Source organism: Lissotriton helveticus, chromosome 3_1 (genome assembly GCF_964261635.1).
Source record: "Lissotriton helveticus chromosome 3_1, aLisHel1.1, whole genome shotgun sequence".
In the NCBI taxonomy this organism is placed as follows: Eukaryota; Metazoa; Chordata; class Amphibia; order Caudata; family Salamandridae; genus Lissotriton; species Lissotriton helveticus.
This window is the reverse complement of record NC_136061.1, coordinates 571,966,643-571,987,483: the sequence shown is the minus strand read 5'-3', so window position 1 is coordinate 571,987,483 and position 20,841 is coordinate 571,966,643. Positions and strand designations below refer to the sequence as shown.

General features: G+C 44.5%; 1 protein-coding gene across 3 annotated transcripts in view; it reads right to left on the bottom strand.

Moving 5' to 3' along the window:
* Positions 1-20,841, bottom strand: part of NME9 (NME/NM23 family member 9) — a 697,622-nt gene that overhangs the window by 612,672 nt on the left and 64,109 nt on the right. Inside the window, exon 1 of one of the 3 annotated variants that reach the window (XM_078680515.1) lies at positions 15,165-15,270. The exons of the other annotated variants lie outside the window; for them this stretch is intronic. The gene's annotated coding sequence lies outside the window, so the exon portion shown is untranslated. Of the gene's footprint in view, positions 1-15,164; positions 15,271-20,841 lie in introns of those variants that run through there. 3 annotated transcript variants of the gene reach the window in all.

Here is a 20,841-nt window from a genome sequence, read left to right as displayed (position 1 = left end):
GTATTTGGACCTCCGGAAGATACTAAAGACTAAAACCCACGTGTGTCTTGGTGCATGCGCAAGAGAGACAACTCCGAAGTAGTGAGCTCAAGCTTTGGGACCCGGCCAAGGATATTCTCCAAACATATCCTGGGAACCAGCTGAACATCCTAAAGATTCAATGGACAACTTTGAAATTGTATACAATGTTGTTGATAAAGATTGCTATTATGTGGGAAATAAAGCTTGGGGGAACAAATTAATGGGTGGGAACTTAAACAACTGAGCTTAAGAAAATATTACATTTAGCATGGTGTGATGATCATCCCCTCAGCCTCATCCAAGCAGAAATAGGAGTTTCATAAAGTTGAAACATTTAGGGGTGGTACATGCCATTGGGAAAGTATAATTGAAGTAGTTAGCTAGATTAGTTAAGGCAGCCACAGCCAGAACGTTGAGAGACCGAGATGCTGTCCGAATGCTGATCGAATACCTGAAGAAGCAGACTTAAAAATTCAAGAAAATAGAATTAGAAGAAGATCGCAGAAGAATCGAGGAGGAAGTTAGTATCAGAAAGGAGTGAGATGCAGGCGTTGAATCCATAAGAGGTCATCTATCCTGTCCTATCCTGTCATGATGTACCAGTCACCTGTACTTTCTAATGGGCCTGTTAACTCTTGGCCAGAGGTAAATATAAAGGGGCCGATTAGGATGGCGGACGGACTTGCGTCCGTCCGCCACCCCTGAGTAGGAGGGACCGTCCGCATGGGCAGCGGCGGTCCCTCCATGGCAATTAGGATGTGACCGCCAGGGTGGCGGTCACATCCTCTATTATTAACATTGCGGCGGGTGCAGCTTCAAGCTGCACCCGCCGCAATGTTAAAAATGCATGTGTTGCATTTACATGCACAAAGCGGCAGGCACCGCACGGTGCCTGCTGCTTTGTGTACGCAAATGCTGGGGGGTACCATAGGTACCCCCCATGTGCACCCCCCACCCCCCATTCACCCAGGGGGCCCGCAACGGGCCCCCAAAGTGAATGTCCGTATGCTTTTCCATGGCGGAAAAGCCGCCGTGGAAAAGCATATTTACACAAACATCATAATATGGCGGACGGTGTCTCATAGACACCGCCTGCCATGTTATAGCTTTTCCGCCGCGGTCGGAAGCCGACCGCGGCGGAAAAGCGGCGGACGGAATTCCAGACCCACCAGCCATCCTAATTTGGCGGTGGGTCTTTGGAGTCTCCGCCGCGGTTTTTCCGCATCCTCCAGGCCGGCGGACACTTCCGCCGGCCCGGAGGATGCGGAAAAACCGCAATCCTAATCGGCCCCAAAATCTGTATATTGTGTCAATGTGTTCTCTCTTTCTATCCTCTTTATCATGAGGTACTCGTTATTGTGAAATCTTAGTTTAATTTGATAACCCGATCTTACTTCCTTCGAATGATGGAGTTAACACTGTAATTGTCTGCTCTTATGATTAATTTAGATAAACAATTAACATCTATCCGAGTCTGTGGTTATTCAAATAGAAATCAGGTAATTGAGACTTATGTCATAATCATCAAATTCTAATTAACTAAAATAGATCCATTAGTTATGAAAGGGCTTCGGAGCAGTAAAAGATGGGAGAATTGATAAATAAATGAACATACATTTTTAGCCCTATAAACTTGATCCCCAGTGGTGCTTCACTGACCTATGAGTGAGTGTGTGTATGGGCCCAGATGAGCATATAGTGATAGATGTCTGTAGGTTGGTATCCCGCTGGATCAGTTTGCTGGTAGCAGAGGTATGGTTTTTAATAATTAGTTTGGTGATTATTGGTTATCGATTTATGTTTTAACAAACCCGTTCGTATATTATTTTATGTTGTCTGGAAATTCCTGGGAAGTGTATAGCAGGTGGTGAATGGAAGCCACACTGCATTGAGGTTACTCGTTTGCTTAGTATTGTGAAAAAGTGAGAGTGATTGTTGGCAAAGAGTTCGTTGGTGAAACTTAGGTGTTATGTCACCTAGAAAGGGTAACACTAGAGGAGTAACGGGATCTTCTGAGCTTGGATGAAGCGTAAGCGGAGAGGGGTTCCTCGTTGTGTGTGAAGGGTAAGCAGAAAGTTTTACTCTTAGTGTATGAAGAGTAAACAAAGGTTTTGCTTGTAGTAAAGGATTTCTTTGGTTTGATAAAACAGACAGCGAATGTTTCTATGTTGTTAATAATGAAATTCTGGTGAAAGGTTAAAAGAAAATACGTTGTATTACCTTGTGAAGGGAGGGTCAGTTGCCGGAGTTGCGCTGATGTCACAGAGTGATTGGTTGAAACAGCGGGTGGGTGACAAGACAGGGAATTGTAAAGGAGGGGTTTGGTTGCACTGACATCACAGAGTGATGCGCTGGGATTGGTCGGACCAGCGGGTGTGTGATTTTCAAAAGATTGTAAAGGAGGGGTCAGTAGTGAGGAGCGATACTGACGCCACAGTAGAACCGCGCTAGTATTGGTTAAGCAGATTCTGTAAATTTGAGCTTGATTAGTTAAAAGAATAAAAGCTGCAACCGGATTGGAGGAACCTGAATATAAACAGAAAGGGTAATTGGTTAAATAAAAAAAGCAGTGATAATAATAGACAGTGGAGTTATATGTGGAAATACGATCTGACATTAATAGGGAATCGCCCAGATAGAAGATATTTAGGTTTTGCATGAGAACAATGTATAAGAGGATCTACTCCTAAAATGTGCAGAGAGAAAAGAAAAATGTTGTTGTGCAGAGAATCAAAAATTACTTCAAGAAAGATAAACCCATCAAAACTAGAAAAGGAATTCTTATCCCACATCCAAAAACTCCTGCCTCATTTATGATGCTGGAGAGAGGTTATCATACCTGTGTATGGTTAGAAAATTGGATTGAATATACAAAAGGCGACGGAATATTAGCTTTCGCAGAAAATTGTACGTTTAATGGAAGAATTCTTTAGAATTTAAGGACAAAAATGAATGAGTTAGAGCCCAGACCCAGATTAACTCAGTATGAAGCCTTAGAAGAATGGGAAATGGAGGTCTTTGATCGGGACAGATCTGGAAGAACTAGGGGTTATAGAGGATTCTATCCTAAAGGAATGTGTGATTCACATGAAGATCAGATGAAACAATGGAGACAGGCAACGGTTACAGAAGGACTGTAGCCTGTATTAATGCTAGAGGAACAGTCAGGAGGAAAATGTACCGGAAAAACTAAGCATTTAAGAATGAAAGGTTGTAGGGAAACAGAAGATGAGTTTATGGAAGATATCCTAACAAAGAATCCTCCACCATACCAGCAAAGACCAACTAGAACTACTCCAAGTGCCCCTACTTTAGAAACACCATTAGTTCCACACATTTTGCATGACTCCTTAAATGAAAGGATACTCCAGGAAAAAGAGAGAGAAGCAATAAATATAAATACAGAAGAATAAATACAGAAAATAACCTAATTAAGTGCACATCCTGAGGCATTAACTCTACAAGTCACTATAGGTCCTGTAGTCCCATTGTATGGGGATAAAGGAAATTGTCCGAAACCACCAGTCCTGACCACTCCTATCATAGAACCTAGAAAAGAGAATATAATTATTGACAATCCGACCAGTGAATGTGAATCAGTAATATCACTAATGGATTTGCCAATAAGAAAGCAGATAAATGAAACCCCAAGAAGAGTTACACCTAGTTGTTCAAAAGAAAAACTAGAACGGTGGGCACAGGGAATAGACAAACCGAATCCAAAACCAAAGATCTTGGATATTTATAAATTAAAAGTAGATTTGGAAGAGATAATAGCTGGAAATGTAGGAGTAGACAGACTGAATACATACAGTGAGGACACATTAATATTCATATGTAAGAGCATAACTAGAAATGCAAAAATGTTTCATGAAAAATTGACAGAGCTTGCATCTGAGATGGGAATTGATATAGGGAGATCAAAGGTATTTCAGAAACCTTACAGAGCAGATTAACTGACAAACATTTGGAAAATATGAATGTGTCAGGAAGAAAATTACAGATTAAGGAGTTAATGACAATATTACAGAAATGGGGAGAATTAGACAAGTGGAAAACAAGATGGACCAAGAAAAAGGAGGAAGCACAAGCAAATAGAACTGCATCAGAATATTTATTAAGAGAACCTAAGAAAACAGAAAGTTTATGCCCAATGAGAGAGGTGCCTGGAGAAGGTTATGTACATGTTCCGTGGATCCGACAAGATATTTTATCATTTACTAATGATTTCCCAAAATTAAAAAAGAAACCAGTTGAATGGTATAGACAGGTTGAAAGGTTGTGAAAGTTTCTAAAAATTTGTTGAAGGATTTGGATGGTCTGTTTGACATAGTAGCACCCGCAGATTTATGGACAGAATGTAAAATCACAGTTGATTGATCTAATGATGAGTATCCAAGAGATGAGAAAACAGGAGCACCCTCAGAGGAGGTAATGAAGAAATATCATCAGGTGATCACTTTCTTGAAAAGGAAAAGTCCCCCAAAAGAAACAGATTGGAATAAAATATACAGAACAACCTAGGAAATAAATTAGACTGTACATGCTTATTATGAACGCCTGTTACAGGTATTCAAGCAGTATAGTGGTTTTGAGACTATTCCAGATAAAGGTATGGGACATTTTGTGTATCGGTTTGTATCTGGACTAAGGCCTGAGATTTGCCAGAGGATTCAGCACCACGTTATGTTGGCAAGTAAAACCAATAGATGAGGTACTTAAATATGCAAACTACTGTGTAGATGAAATTGACAATGGACGGAAAAAGGTAGAAGAAAAAGTAATGTGGGCACAAGTAAAATTAGCAGAACAGCAAGAGAATAAATTAAATAATCAGACTAATGATCAAACAAAAGGATATGGACAAAATGAAAATAATGGGGGAAAACCTAAAGGGAATATGAGTAGAGAGGAAGCAAAGAAGAAGTTTCCTTGTCATGGGTGCAGAATATTGGGGCATTGGAAAAAACAAGTGTAAAAACATTCAAAATAATAATGGCCCAAATCAAAATTTTAATCCACAGACGCATAATGAGGTGATATTGAGTCAATCACAACTGGTTGTTAATCAACAGTCAGTTACCACCTGCCACTATGCCAAATTTTGTGAACATAGCAAAGTACAGTGTGGACGCCAGATTTCCAGGAGAAAGTGGTAAGATACATTCTGTAACTTCCCAATTTCTTTTACAGAACAGTTATTTATCTGAAGATGAACAATGATGGTGCCGGGGGGGGGGGAGGGGTACTTGGCGCATCCTTACCGGTAGATCAGTCAGGTTCATACATTGATGGAAAGCTGGAAGGAAAATACATTACCTTTTTGTTGGATACTGGTGCTACCCATTCTACTGTGAGAACAGCAGATATCCCAAACCTACCCCTCTCAGATGAAGCAATCCAAGTAGTAGGTGTCTCAAACAAACAGATTAGAACTCCAATCACTGAACCCATGGAGGTATGCATTGGCAATTTTAGGGAAATGCACAAATTTGTGGTTTGCGATTCCAGCCTTGTAAACTTGTTAAGAAGGAACTTACTTTGCAAAATGAATTGTACAATTTATTGTACACCGGATGGTGTTGCAATACAGACCCCTGATGAAGATGGTATTTACAAAATAATGCTAGCAAAACAAGGTACACAAGTTAATGAATTATATTCAATGACTACAAAAGATGAATTACCTGCTGAATTAAAATTGACAGCAAATCCAGAACTGTGGGATTTCACCGGAAAAGAAGTAGGGTTAATGGCAGATGTAGATCCAGTGAAAGTGACTGTAAAGGAAGGTGCTGTCTACCCAAATACGAGACAATATAAAATGAGCCCCGAAATCAAAGCAGGATTTATAGCAGAAATAGAACTAATGATTCAACAAGGTATTCTGAAAGAAATAATGAGCAGTCCTTGTAATTCACCTACAATTGGCATTAGGAAACCTAATGGGAAATATCGGATAGTACAGGATCTGCAAAAAATACATAAAATTGTAATGCCTTGTTGTCCTGTAGTGCCGAACCCAGCAGTAATTCTGTATCAAATACCATGGAATACAGGAAGGTTTACAGTAATTGATTTGTGTCATGCATTTTTCTCCATCCTGTTTCACCCAGATAGCCAGTCCCTCTTTTCATTTAAATTTGAAAATCGTATTCATGTGTAGAATCGGGTTCCTCAAGGGTATACAGAAAGCCCTTTAATTTTTAATGAAATTCTGAAGTGTTTAGAAACACCAGTAATGCCCAGAAATTCAGTTCTCATCCAATACGTAGATGACTTGCTTATTGCATCAAAGTCCCGAGATGATTGTGTCTTTGATTCTATTGCTTTGTCAAACCATTTGGCGGATGGAGGACACAAGGTGTTACCAGAAAAATTACAATTTTGCCAAACCAGAGTTAAATATTCGGGACATCTGTTATAAAGGGGAGTGAGGAGAGTGACACCTGAATTAATACAAATAATAAAACAGATGCAATTACCACAAACCCAGAGAGAAATCAGAATGTTTCTTGGAGTAGTAGGGTACTGTATGCAATGGAATGTAGGATTTTCCTTACTGGCCAAACCATTAATACAAATGATAAGAAAACGAGCAAAGGATGCTATAGAATGGGATGATGAAAGTATGGAGGCTTTTGTTAAATTACAAAATTGTTTATGCTTAGTCCCTGCTCTCGGTATGCAAGACTATACAAAAGAATTTGCATTATTTTGTTGTGAACAAGACAATTGTGCTTTGTCAGTACTAACTCAGCGACATGGTTTAATGAGACGTCCAGTGGCATATTTTTCTGCTACTTTGGATCCTGTAGCTTTGGTGTTACCTGGTTGTTTAAAAGCAGTGGCGGCTGCGTGCACAATTCTCGAACAAAGTGAGTCCATTGTGATGGGACACCCTATAAAGGTCTATGTCCCTCATTCCGTGGAAATTCTTTTAACCAGAACCCGAACTCAGTATCTTAATCCAAGTCGAATGATCAAATATGAAAGGATTATTTTAGGAGCAGAAAACGTGACAGTAATCAGGTGTACCATCCTAAACCCAGCTACACTATTACCTGATGTGTTTGGAGAAGAAGTGAGGGATGATGCCTAGATGTTACTGAATATTGTACCAAACCTCGCCAAGACATAAAAGAAAAGCCTCTGAGTGACTGTGAAAACGAGCTATTTGTAGATGGCTCATACCTGAGGCATGAGGGAGGAGGATTAAGTGCTGCTTATGCTGACTGTACATTGGCTGGAATAGTGGCGCCATCCTATTTACCAGGAGTCAAGAGTGCACAAATAGCTGAATTGATTGCTTTAATTAAAGCCTGTAAAATTGGGAAAAATTAGAGAGTAACCACTTACACTGATAGCCAGTATGGTTACGGGGTTGTGCATGACTTTGACGAACTTTGTATGCAGAGGGATTTCATGACTTCCTCAGGAACCCCTATTAAAAATGGAAATTTTGTAAAAGAGCTTTTAGAAGCAATACAATTACCAAAGGAAGTGGCTGTGGTCAAGTGTGCTGCACATCAGTCAGGAAATGACTATGTGACTGCTGGTAATAGATATGCTGACCAAGTTGCCCAATACTGTGCCAAAACCAAATTGCAGTGAAAAAGAAAATTGACACAACAGGAATCAAATGCCTACTTATGCTTAGCCCAGCAATAGAAACATGGAATGAAGTCAGACATTTACAGGATGAGGTGGAAGTAATTGAAAAGGAAGGTTGGATAAAAACAGGATGTCAAAGGAGAGCAGAAGATGGTGTCTGGATTTATCCAGATGGTAGACAGGTCATGCCAGACTGCTTGCTCTCACAATTGGCTAGAATGTACCATGGAGATACACGTATAGGTAGAGATGCCATGATCAGACTGTTTAGACAAAGTTGGTACAATCCGAAGTTTAGGACAGTTGCAGGAAGATGTTTAATCTGTCAACAGAATAATCCAGGTAGGAAGTCAGTGGTCAGTTGGGGAAGGATTGAAAAGGCAGAGGGACCATTTGTGAGGTTGCAAGTTGATTTCCTACAGTTCCCACCATGTAAAGGGTTAAAGTACATGCTTGTCATAGTGTGTTTGTTCTCACGATGGGTTATGTTATGTTATGTTATGTGGTTTTTATTAGGCGCGCAAATGCTCCAGCTAAGGAGCGTCTTGGCGCCAGATGGAGGCATATCCTACCAGAAGGAATGACAGCATAATAGTTGCCAAATTATTGTTGAAGGAACTGATACCTCGTTTTGGTTTTCCAGTATTTGTGGAAACTAACAGAGGATCTCACTTTAATAATGAAATAATTTGGTTGATCTGTGAAGCATTTAAAATTGAACAAAAATTGCACTGTGCTTACCGTCCAGAGGCTTCTGGAGTGGTAGAACAATTGAATGGCACAATAAAATCAAGATTGGCAAAGGTGTGTGCATCTACATCACTGTGTTGGCCATATGCATTGCCTCTTGTTCTAATAGGACTCAGAAATAATCCTCACAGAAACACAGGTTTGAGTCCCCATGAAATACTCATGGGAAGAACAATGAGATTAGCCTTTATACCAGGACACAGACTGTTGAGTATAACTGATGATCAGACTATTGTAAGAGATTGGCTGACCTAGTGCGTTCTGCCTCTCACCAGGTTGGAGAAGACCCAGTTGCCAGGCAGCCGGATCAAGCACATGATCAAAATCCTAGAGACTGGGTGGTGGTGAAGAATCACACCAGAGAGATGTGTCTAGCACCCATGTGGAGTTCTCCTAAACAGGTCATACTAGTCACAACAACTGCAGTGAAATGTGCAGGTTTACCTATCTGGATACATGCTATTCATACCAAGGAAGTATCAACTCCTGATGAGGAAGATCCACAACCAATACCTACAGTTGAGGGTGCAGAAGGTTGTGCAGCTGAAGAGTCCAGCATAATAAACTTTGAAATAGCTGACCAAGAACAACCAAGCACTAGTCGGGAGGATTGGATACTAGTGGATGACATAACTGATGTAAATGTAAAAACAAGAAGCAGAACCAAATTAGAAAAGCAAGAAACTAGAGAGGACCAGCCAGGTATAGAAGAACAAGCTCAGGAAATTGAATTTGAGACTGTTGGTGACCCTGAGCAGGAACAGATACGGAAAGAAAAATGCACTCAGACAGAGGTGAACTAAAATATTCACAGATCTGAAGAGGGGCAGATAGGTTTAGAAGAAAACGTTCAGGCTGCAAATCAGTCAAGTGCATTAAGACCTGAGCAGGACCAGTCGGGAAAAGAAGAACAAGTTCAGGAAAAAGAAGAACAAACCAGAATAAAACCTGAACAGGATCAGATAGGAGAACTAGAACACGTTCAGGCAAATGGGGTCACAAAATTAAGCCCTGAACCAGGACAGATAGAAAGGGACTCTGAAGACGAAAAAATCAGATTGTGCCACAACATAATGTAAATAAAAGAACCCTCAAGAGCGACGAGGAGAGTGAAAGTGCGGTGCAAACTAAAAAGGTTAGAAAAGGTGATAATTGGCCTAGATATGTCAAAAGGTTAAGGTATCATTTGAAAACAATAGATGAAGAACCTGAACAAGTTAATGAGGTTACTAGTCGATCAGGACCATCAGTTGAGAGACACACACGAAAAAGTCAAAGACTAAAAATACTGAATAATAAATTCAAAGGCCCACAATGGACCTATGTGATTCTTGAAGAACTTGAGAATTTACATTTAAACAAAGAAAATGATGAAGAAATAATTGCTGAACAGATTGACGAAGGAGAAGTGAGACCCCATTGAACTAATGAAAAGAAAAATTATGAAAATAAAGGGAAAGAAAGAAGATAAATCTTCTTAAAATGGCCAGAGAAAGAGTTACAGAAATACCAAAATAAAATTGTTTAAAGAAGTGTTGTAGAATATGTATATGTAGCCTAGTATTAGTGTTGGAAGTTTGGTTATTCTTAACAATTGTGATACCATATTTGATGAATGAAGAAAAGAAAAATAATACAGACACTAATGGAAATTAGCTAACATAAGAGGAGATAGAGTAGAATTAGAAACATCAGATGAGACAGAAATACTGCAGACGGTAACAGATATTAACACAGCTCTAAATGTCTTCACCACGTTATTGTTCCAGTATGTAGACACTACGGAAATTAGTGATTGCTATGTATGTATGAAATTACGAGCTTCAGTAGCAGAAGGTGTTACATATATCATTTACCACTAGCATATGGCATATCATGTAGTGTTCTAACCAGTCTATTTTATAGAACAGGAAAGATACAATATTATTATTCAAATCTAGCTGTGATATTGCCATAGGTTCCTATTCGAAATAATATGAATCCAGTGTTTAGTAATCAAGCTGCACAGTTTATGGGTGAATGTTTTCTAACACAAAAGACAATAGATATAGCAGAAGCTCATAAGAATAATTAAACTTGCATATTAAAAGAAGAAGACAAGATATATTTGAATTTAGTAGAAGAAATGAGACTGCATTGTCAGAAGAAAGCAAGTAAACAGAAAACCCATATTCCACCTTGGGCTGAGAAGGAAGGAATTTATACATCTGGCAAGACTCATGCTGCAATGTCACTAGATTTCAAAAAGAAAGGACAGATCTGTCTCCATAGATTAAAAACTGACAATAACATGGGGCCCAATGATTCGGGGACTTTGTTGGACAATGACCTGGGAAGACCGCATCTCCCTATATGCTGATGATGTGTTGCTGTACCTAACCTCCCCTAGGCGTTCTATTCTGGTGCTTTTAGACATCTGTAAAATCTTTGGCCTGGTGTCTGGCTATACTATCAACTGGTCGAAATCAACCTTATTTGTCTTGCGGGGCCCGTCCCCACTGCTTCCAGTGCACTGCCCACTAAAAATTGCGGACAATAGCTTTAAATATCTGGACATCTATGTGACACCCCAATCAGAAGAGTTTTTTCAAAAAAATCTGTTGCCTCCCCCTGGAACGGTTCAGGCAAGACATGACACACTGGCACGGCCTGCCGCTGACCTTGCTGGGCAAGGCAGCCCTTTTTAAAATGATGTCACTCTCCAGATTTTTATATGTTTTAGAGAACACTCCATTTGTTGTGCCACCAAAATATTTCAAAAGGATAGCAGCGGCTGTCTCCAATCTGCTCTGGGGACATAAACCAGCACGCATAGCCCAAGGAAAGATGGTAAGGAGCTGGTACGACGGCGGAATAGCCCTTCCAGATATACAGTTGTACTACTGGGCGGCCCAGTTAAAAATAATTAATCAATGGATACACACGCCTCAGACAGAGCCAGCGTTCCAGGCAGGTAGAAAGGGGCTGGGAGAATCGGGAATAATGTCTGTGCTATACGACAGTAGTAGATCACCCTCCCTTATTTTTTTTTTTTTAAAACCTTTATTGAGTTAATCAAAGTATGACAAGCGCAGGCCTACAACCACAGAGGCCGGCCGCAAACACAGGAATCAGATCAGGAATCATGCACGTATATACGACCAAATAACGTCGACAATACAGATACAGCATGTGATTGTATATGCCTCAACGCAGCAGGATATCAAAGGTTTAATTTTAAAGTTATAAAGAAACAGAAGTGGCTGTACTATCGGTGGCGTCACACCATAACATGAAGTTAAATAGAGATGGGGGGGAGGTACCCCGCAGTGCAAACAAGTCCAGGTGATGAGCAATATGAACCTTGGGCACACTATGCCCGCCGAGGCTGACGAGGAATAAAAAACAATGTAATAACAAGCGATTAGCGAGCACACCCTCCCGAAAACCCACCCTCCGGAGACAGTAAGGTATAGGCAAGTATAGACGCCAAACAGAGAAAGAAAAAAGGATAAGGAGAGACAGCCAACCCTACTGTAAGGAAGGAAAAACCCTACCCAAAGAAGAGGAAAGAAAGAAAGGGGACCATAGAACAAAACAAACTAAAATAACAAACCCCCCCAACACCCGCCACCCTGCACCCCTGTAATGGCTACGGCCTACCCCACTAACAGCGTGCCTGTCGCCCCGGAACACCCCAAAGAAGGGAAATAAAGAAAGCGGAGGAGGAGAAGAACAAACATACTCCCGGCCACCTATACCCCCCACCATTAGCGACCTCCCCAAAACATATTGTCCATTATTAAAAGCAAGTATTAAGCACCAATATGGGGAGGACCTCAACCAAAACCACCCGACTCCCAGTGAGATACACGGTACAATCCTGGCATAGATCACAAAGCGTAGCTAACCCCAAAAGTCAAAGACAACCATGACAGTTCGGTTCTTCACGATAATCTACGGCGCCAAAGCCAGCAATCTCACAGGAAGCGAAGCGTCCCAGATAATACAAAGCAGTGGCATCGGATCTAGGGCAGGATACAAGATGAAGTCAGCCCTGACCAGTGCGATTCTTTATGAAAACCCATGCCACCCAAGCCACAGTATTTATGTGGTAATCGAAACGTCCATAGCAGTTCGAAGCAGCTGAATCGGACCGAGGACAGGATACAAGATGGCGGCATCCACAGGACCAACGGGGAAAGATGAAGGAGATAAGCAAACCTCTCCGACGGTCACCAAAGAGCTGTTCTTGGCGATCAAAACCTTCGGCAACGATGTTTCGCCGATCAGGAGTCATACCGGGAAAGCTAACTACGGTCTTAGGTGCAACATTCACGAGGCCAAAATCATCGACGTGAGCTGAGTCAGGCTGCCGCACGGGAACCTCAGAACAGTAGGCCAAATCTTCCACTGGAACCACAGAATGCTGATCGTGTGTCGCAGCATCATCGTCCGGTCGCAAGCAGATACTTCCCAGCGTTTCTGACATTCGGTCATACTTGACTGTGAATTGGGAGTGGAGCGCCCCAATGGCGGCCATCACGGACCTCAACGATGGTGCGCCATCTATCCTCTCCATCTCCCCCCCCCCAAAGAGACGAAGCAGGACTCGAGCCCCAGACTCACTTCCGAGGCTCCAGGCACACACGAAGCCAATGGCAACAGCAGGCGCTCCCTCAGCTGGTGATCACGACACCTTCGCCGACCGCGGGGACCCCCCCTTCAACACCGCCGTCCCCAGCAGGGTCTCCGGGCGAGCGGCCCCCGACCGCGGCGCACGATGCACACCCTGTGTCACGAGACCGAGTCCTCAGTGCCAGCTGGCAACTGGATTGCAGATCGGAGATGCAGAAAAAGATCCGAGTACGGAAGACCGGACGAAACACTGGTTCCACAGCCGCTGTTGATCAACTCCAGCCCGGATGGGCTAGAAATCGAGGTCCCGGCTTCAGCCCTGGAGTAGGCCGAAAATGGAACACGACATAACTCCGCCACCCAGTATGTTAGGGAGTCCGGGATTGCACCACCGGTATCAGGCGAGCTTCATACACACGGGAGTCCGGCGTAGGTAAAGGATAAATGACAGGATATGCGAGCTGCCGGCGGAGGTCAACGGAGCCGGGAGCTTAAGCAGCCATCTTGGATCGTAACGTAGCTCCTCCTCCCACCCTCCCTTATTGGACCAACCGCACACACAGTCCACATATGGTACACAGCGCAGGTACGACTGAAATGCTAGGGTGTTATCACGCAGATGACACCACTTTGGTCCGCACGGCAGCTCGGGCGGCGTCAAAATAGTAAGGGATTCCAGGCTTGGGATCTAATAAGTATCTCTACGGTGGGGGATTTATGGAAGAGGGGAGAAATGGTTCAGTTCGAACAACTTTGGATCCGCTATGAACTAGCACCCACGGAGCAGTTCCGATACATGCAAATTAAGCATGCATTGCACTCGGTTCTTACGCCTGGTACTGACATCCCAGAAGCCACCCCCTTAGAGGACAGACTGCTGACTGAACACATGTCCAAGCGGGCTACCTCCTTCACTTATCGATAACTAATTAACAACATGCCGGACCCGATGCTGGCACTCAGACACAAATGGTCCACTGACCTGGGAAATATTGAGGATGGCAGACGGCGCTGTCGTCTCCACGGGAAGTAGCCATATCATCCAGACTACGCCTAGTGCAGTTAAAGACACTACACCGTACATATTACACCAGAGTTACCCTTTTCACAATAGGGAGGGCCACACATCAGTTTTGCCTATGCACATGCGGGGAGGAAGGGACCTTTTACCACACCATATGGCAGAGCCTGCGGGTTGCAGCCAACTGGGTACAGGTGATGCAAACAATGTCACAGGTTACGGGGGTGTCCCTTGTGCCGGAACCGAGGCGCTATCTCCTAAATCTGTGGGAACCAAATGATCTTTCACACCCGGCTCAGGACTGGGTAGTGTTGGGAATGATGTTTGCCAAACGTAATACTGCTAGGAAATGGGGGTCCGAGGATGCACCAACGCTCGGAGACTGGTGTAGAGATATGGACGAAGCTATGTTGGCGGAAAGGGTTGTATACGCTCACCGAGGATGCCCCCGGAAATGGGAGAAGGTATGGGGAGCATGGAACACATTCAGGGGCTCTATCTGTGACCCACCTATGCATGAAACGGAAGACATGTCTGAGTGAAGGGGGTGGGGGTGGGATTAAAGCGATTTAACAACAACTACAACAGCAATATGCCAACAGTAACGACTGAAGTGCAACGTGTAATAGAAATGTGTGTAGTACTGATGATATTTGTTTTGATATGTACTGAACAATGCAGTAACCATGTAATTTCAAAATGCCCTGTTTTCTTTCTTATAATAAAAAGTTTTCAACAACAAAAAACGGACTATAACAATGTATTTAATGTTTCCAGTGAGCGTGAACACAACTTCTTGATTCTTGGAGGTTGGGGGCTAAAAGGGAGAACTGATCCAGTATTTCCTGGAATTTATTCAATCAATCAATAAATCAATCAAGAATCTTTATTTGGATACAATAAATATCTAGAAAAGCACAAATCCAAAATCTCATCATGATCGCAAAATATACATTGATTAAAAACGGGGAAAACATTAAAAGGGAAAATTCATGGCCGGCTTCATCAAATACATTAAACAAGTCATCATGGTTAAAAATGCAGTATAAAAAGAGCTCCACAGAATATATCTACAATGCGTACCAATACATTTTACAAAAGATGTAATTCAAGGGCTGCACATGGAATTGCGGGCACATACTTCTGCTTTCAGAAAAGATCCTACTGGAAAGGTTCCTTCCTCATATTCCAGGGTGATAATATAAGCGCCAGGATGCCCGCCGGGTGACAGACATTTGCTATATAAGAATACCTAAATAAATAAATAATGTGCCCATATGCTACCTTAAAATTGGTCATAGGTGTAGTCTTAAAAAATGTTAGCAAAACCTGTTTAGTGTATTTTGAATAAAAATTGCAAAAGAATAAAAAGTGCAGCATCGTTTGTTTATATTGGATGCTGTACGGGCAAGAAAATTATGCAAGATTTGAATTAAATTCTAGTGGAAAACAGAGCAAAAATTTCACAGTATCAACCCTTAGTCTAAAAAGCAGACCCCTCTCCCATCTACCGATTGGTTTTAAGGTAACTACTGGGTAAATGGGAGGTGTTCCCAATCATCATATATCTAGCTACTAAGGGTTTCCGAACCTCTGTTTCATATCTAGGTTTATTGTAAACTGCATAAAGTGCCTTCTGTAAGCTTTTTTTTGCTTATGCCATCTGAATCGGTTGGGTTTAGAAATATCCGCTCAAGGTTTTCGCTAATCAGACTCTTTCGGACAGCAGCAAGCCAATGTATATCCCTTCCTTTATCGCAGCCAAGACAATCTGTAATTATTTCCCTTGTTAGCTGCGCTGCGGGGTTCTTCCAAACCGCGAGCAAAAAAAAAAGCAGGTCGGGCTTTAATATAGTCTTTAATGTAAGGGAGTTTCAATTCACTGTGGCAAGCATACTGTGATGTAGAAATAGGGGCGCCCAATAATTTACGACAAAATCTATTTTCCTTCCCCTGTATTCTGTCACACTGCCTGAAACTCCAAACTTCTGCGCCGTAAGTGGCGGTGGGCATACATTGTAGTCTAAAAATGATGGTGATGGCAGCGACTACCTGTGTCTTTCCGGGTTGGGGCAAGCTAAGTATACTATTGATCGCTTTAGAATACTTTTTTCCACAATGCACTACGTGCTCAGCCCACATGTCGTTCCCTGCAAAGACTAGCCCCAAGTAGGGAAGAGTGCAGGTGCTCTGTAAACGATGGAATTATTTAAATACTTTTTTGAACCACAAGCCATTAAAAACGATTTCTTGGGGGGCGTGGCTTAGCTGTCGAACATGGCGGTCATGTAGAGCATGAGCTCCGACCGGCCAGCAGAAATCCTACCTCAATATCCTGGCCCTGGTCATTGTAACCGGTTCCCAGAGCTCCCGCTTGGTACCATGTCCCGGGGGCATCATTGACAGCGTTCGGCAGTGCCGAAATCGGCTCCCGTGGTCGGGGAGCGTCCCGGCGGAGAGCCGCGATCGAGGCTGGCCGGTGAGGCCTATAAAGCCGGGGCCTCAATTTTGACACGGCCCGACCAGCTGGGGCGGCCGCATCGTGAGCGGAGAGGGCGCATGCCCCACCGATCACTCGGGGGCCGGGGAGCCCTGAACGCTGCGTCTCCCGCCTGGAGGCACCGTGGGGGTCACAGGGACGAGGCGAGCCTGGAGGGAGCCCGATCTGGAGACGGCCGGAGAGAATGGCCGCCATTTTGAGTGGCAGTGGCTGCCGCGCTGATCGGCGGAGAGACACGACTGGGCGGGCGAGCGGCGCTGCCGCATACCCAGATTAGTGCGGCACTTGGTGGGCCTGAAGCGCTGGTCTGCGGCAGTGGCCGGCCTGACGGCGTGCTGTGGTGTGATTGCGGCTAGACGGCCAGAATTCGGGGGTCAAATCGGGCCCCGGCGCACACATATTGGGGCGCTGACCGCGCTGTGACACCCCTCCTGCATCTGGGTCCACCTAGCGGCCGGGGCCAGTGCCCAGCATCCTCGGGGGTAACGCAGTGGTCAGCTGAGGATAGCGCTGAGATAAACACTTTGACACCCCCTTGGGCGGGCAACCGGCAGTTGGCGCCCATAGTTGCGACTCGGCTAGCAGCGCGGGCAGGCCGTGCAGGGGCCGGTGGGCAGATCTACACATCGAGATCAACATGACGCAAGGAGAAGGTGGAAGTCAGGGCAAACAGGGACCAATTGACAAATTCACTGAGGCGGCTGGTGAGAATGGAGCGCAGTCACAGGTGCCAGACAACGCGGCGCTCATGGCGGCGATCACGCAGTCCAGAGACGCACTGGATGCCAAGATAGGGGCAGTGGGCTCTGATGTTATGCTCCTTCGGCAGGACCTGCAAAATGCTGTGGAACGCATTACAGGCGCGAAAACGCGCATATTGGAGGTGGAGGACGGTGTTACTACTTTGAAAAAGAGAGTCGTGGCCCAGGAGAGAATTCAGAAGGGACTGGTTCTGAGAGCCGAGGACGCGGAGGGGCGCGCCAGTCGCAGTAACCCTTGCTTTTTAGGATTTCCGGAGGATTGTGAAGGGGGTAATGCGGAGCGTTTCCTGACGCAATGGCTGGAGAGCTGGATTCCAGCCGACGCTCTCTCCCGCTGCTTTGTGGTCGAGAGGGCCCACCGCGCACTGACACAGAAACCCCCGGTTGGAGCGCGCCCGCGTCCCATGATTGCCAAACTCTTAAACTACGCCGATAGGGACGCTATCCTGAAGGAAGCGAGACTGAAGGGCCATCTCACCTACGAGAATGCGAACATTCTTATCTTCCCGGACTACACGAAATTGGTTCAGCAACAACGTCAATCCTTCACCGCGGCCAAGGCTCGCCTCAGGGGCCTGAAGCTGCAATATGCATTGCTCTACCCAGTGAGGCTGCGGGTCATCTTCCAGTCCCGCACATTCTATTTCGACAACCCGGAAGAGGTCTTTCAATAGACAGACGAGACTGTAAAGGTTCGGATCAACACAGTGAAGGGTGGGGAGTCTGACTCCTCTACAGGTGGCCCACCCGGAAGGGACCCCGGGGGCCGGCACCGGCGCCGGGGCAGATCGCGCTCGAGCCGTGGCTCGCAGTCGGGGTCAACGTCTCGCCGAGACGAGGCAATGCAGGAGGTCCAGGAGGATGTGCCCTGAATTTGGAGGGAACTGACTCATGCTTTCTTTATATGTCAGATATAGATGGCCAGGTGCAATGCTGCCATGGCTGGTGGCCACACTCGGTTTGGTTTGAGGAGGGAGCAACAGCCTAGTTCTACATGGGCTGCTGTGTGGGGATCCATTGGAGGGGGTGGCACTTGGCTCCCAGTTGGGGCCGGGACCACACTCCGACCACGACAGGTGCTTCCATGTTTGGGAGGTACGGGGTGGGGGGTGATGGGGGGGTTGTTGGGGGTTGGTTTTCAAGGGGGGGGAGGGCTCGCGCGTAAATTGCTGCTTGCGGACTGTTGTAGGAACTGCCTTTGTTGCTCTTGTTGGGCTGGGTCGCAATATGTACTACTGCACAAATGTCACTTGATGGTGAGGGAGTGCGGCTAGGCCCTGGTGGGACACGGATAATGAGCTGGAATGTGCGGGGGATGCTGGATATAGTAAAGAGGGGAGCGGTTTTTACATGGGCCAGGAGGAGGGGAACTGACATACTTTTGTTGCAAGAAACGCACTTGCTTGGCACTAAAGCGCTCTGCCTCCAGCGAAATGGTTTCATCCATGCTTACCACTCGGGGTTAACAAGGGGGTCACAAAGGGTAGCGGTCCTCATACATCGTAGGGTTCCTTCGTTGAAAAAGCTTCATTGGCTTCCTATTCGCCAAATAAGCCATTTTAATATACTGAGTCTGACACATGCTATCCTGTATAAATCTGGTCCCAATTACCCCCGAAAGAAGCTCAATTGGTATGTACCAGTAAGATCCCTCAGATCCAGCCATAAATCACTCCTGATCCAGCCTCGTGTCCGTACCTCCCGAAATGGCCATCGCTCCTTTTCCTATCTCGCCCCCAGCTGTGGAACAAATTGCCTCCCCACCTTTTATCCATCTCTGAACATAATCTCTTCCGGGCCAGTCTCAAAACCTGGCTGTTCCCGAAATGAGGTTTCGTTTTCGCCTGAATCATCCTCCGCCACTGCCTCCACTTTGTTATTTGTTCTTTTCTTCTAAAGCGCCTTGAGACCTTGCGGTGGAAAGTTTGCGCTCTACAAAAACCTTTGACTTGACTTGACTTGACTTTACTTGACAGGCGTCAAATCCAGAAGAGGTCATCTATCCTGTCCTGAAGTACCTGTCACCTGAACTTTCTAAGGGGCCCCTTAACTCTTGGCCAGTGGGGTCTGATTTTCGCACCATCCTGGGTAAAAATAAAATCTGTGTATTGTGTCAATGTGCTCTCTCTTTCTGTCCTCTTTATCCTGAGATACTTGTTATTGTGAAATCTTAGTTTAATTTGATAACCCGATCTTACTTCCTTTGAATGATGGAGTTAACACTGTAATTGTCTGCTTTTATGATTAATTTAGATAAACATTTCAAATATATCTGAGTCTGTGGTTATTCAAATAGAAATCAGGTAATTGAGACTTATGTCATAATCATCAAATCCTAATTAACTAAAATAGATCCATTAGTTAGGAAAGGGCTCCGGATCAGTAAAAGATAGGAGAATTGATAAATAAATGAACATACATTTTAAGCCCTATAAACTTGATCCCCAGCAGTGTTTCACTGACCTATATGAGTGAGTGTGTGTATGGGCCCAGATGAGCATAAAGTGATAGATGTGGAGTGGTGTGGCTCACTGGTTAGAGGCGGCAGACCCGGAAGCAGAAGTCGGCCCGGGACCAGGGTTCAATTCCCAACGCGGCAGGGTCGTGGACCAGGGTCAGCGGACTCGATAATTCTTGCCTCGGTGCCTACTCTAACCAGGGGTCCCACTCGGCAACTCTGGGCATTAGCTTGCCTAATCTCCACCACGGCCCCATCAACGCCGGGGATGCCTGGCTTCACCTTGGGGACTCCCAGTAGGGACCATCCCACAGGGAAAGCCAGGACGGGTTCCCCAGCGGTATACCGCGCCATGATACTCCGGTAGTAATTGAGCGCGTTACAAAACAGCTTATAACATAACATAACAGATGTCCGCAGGTTGGTATCCCGCTGGATCAGCATAAATTGTAAACCTCCTAATATAGTACAGTGAGCTATGAAGGACCTGGTGCTCCTACACCATGTAACCCTCAATGTCTTATGAAACACATCCTGTACATTCATTACACACTTATGATTTATTGTCAATGTATAATTGTGTACGTGTGATATAAATCGCTCTGACAACCTGCATTTGGATGAGTATTGCTGTAGCGCTATAAAAGAAAAAATACAGAATAGTAGTATTTAAATTCTTGTGTAAATACTGGGACAGAACAACACATCTGACATCCTTACAGTGCATGCATATGTCTTATATACAGTGACTGAACAAAGTCAAAAGTATGCCTCTCTTAAGTACCTATGAATTAGTAAGCTGTGTTTTTTTCTTTCCCCTCCACTGGAGTTAGGTGTAAGGCTTCCGATAGCCCCCAGCCAGGATACTCCAACAAAAGGAGGTCTAAAGGCCCATTAACTAAGGTCTTTGTTATGAGGCCAGCTGGAATTTAATAAGCCCCCTCCCCGCAAAAACAATGAGCAGGTGCTGCTGAATGCGTCTATCCCAGTGTCTTAAAATTACACAGGGACAAGTTTAGCATATTTCTGTGGGGCCCAACCTCTTGGCAGACTAGACGCCTGCACCCTGTGAAACTAGTGGGTAGATGACGTCTACCTG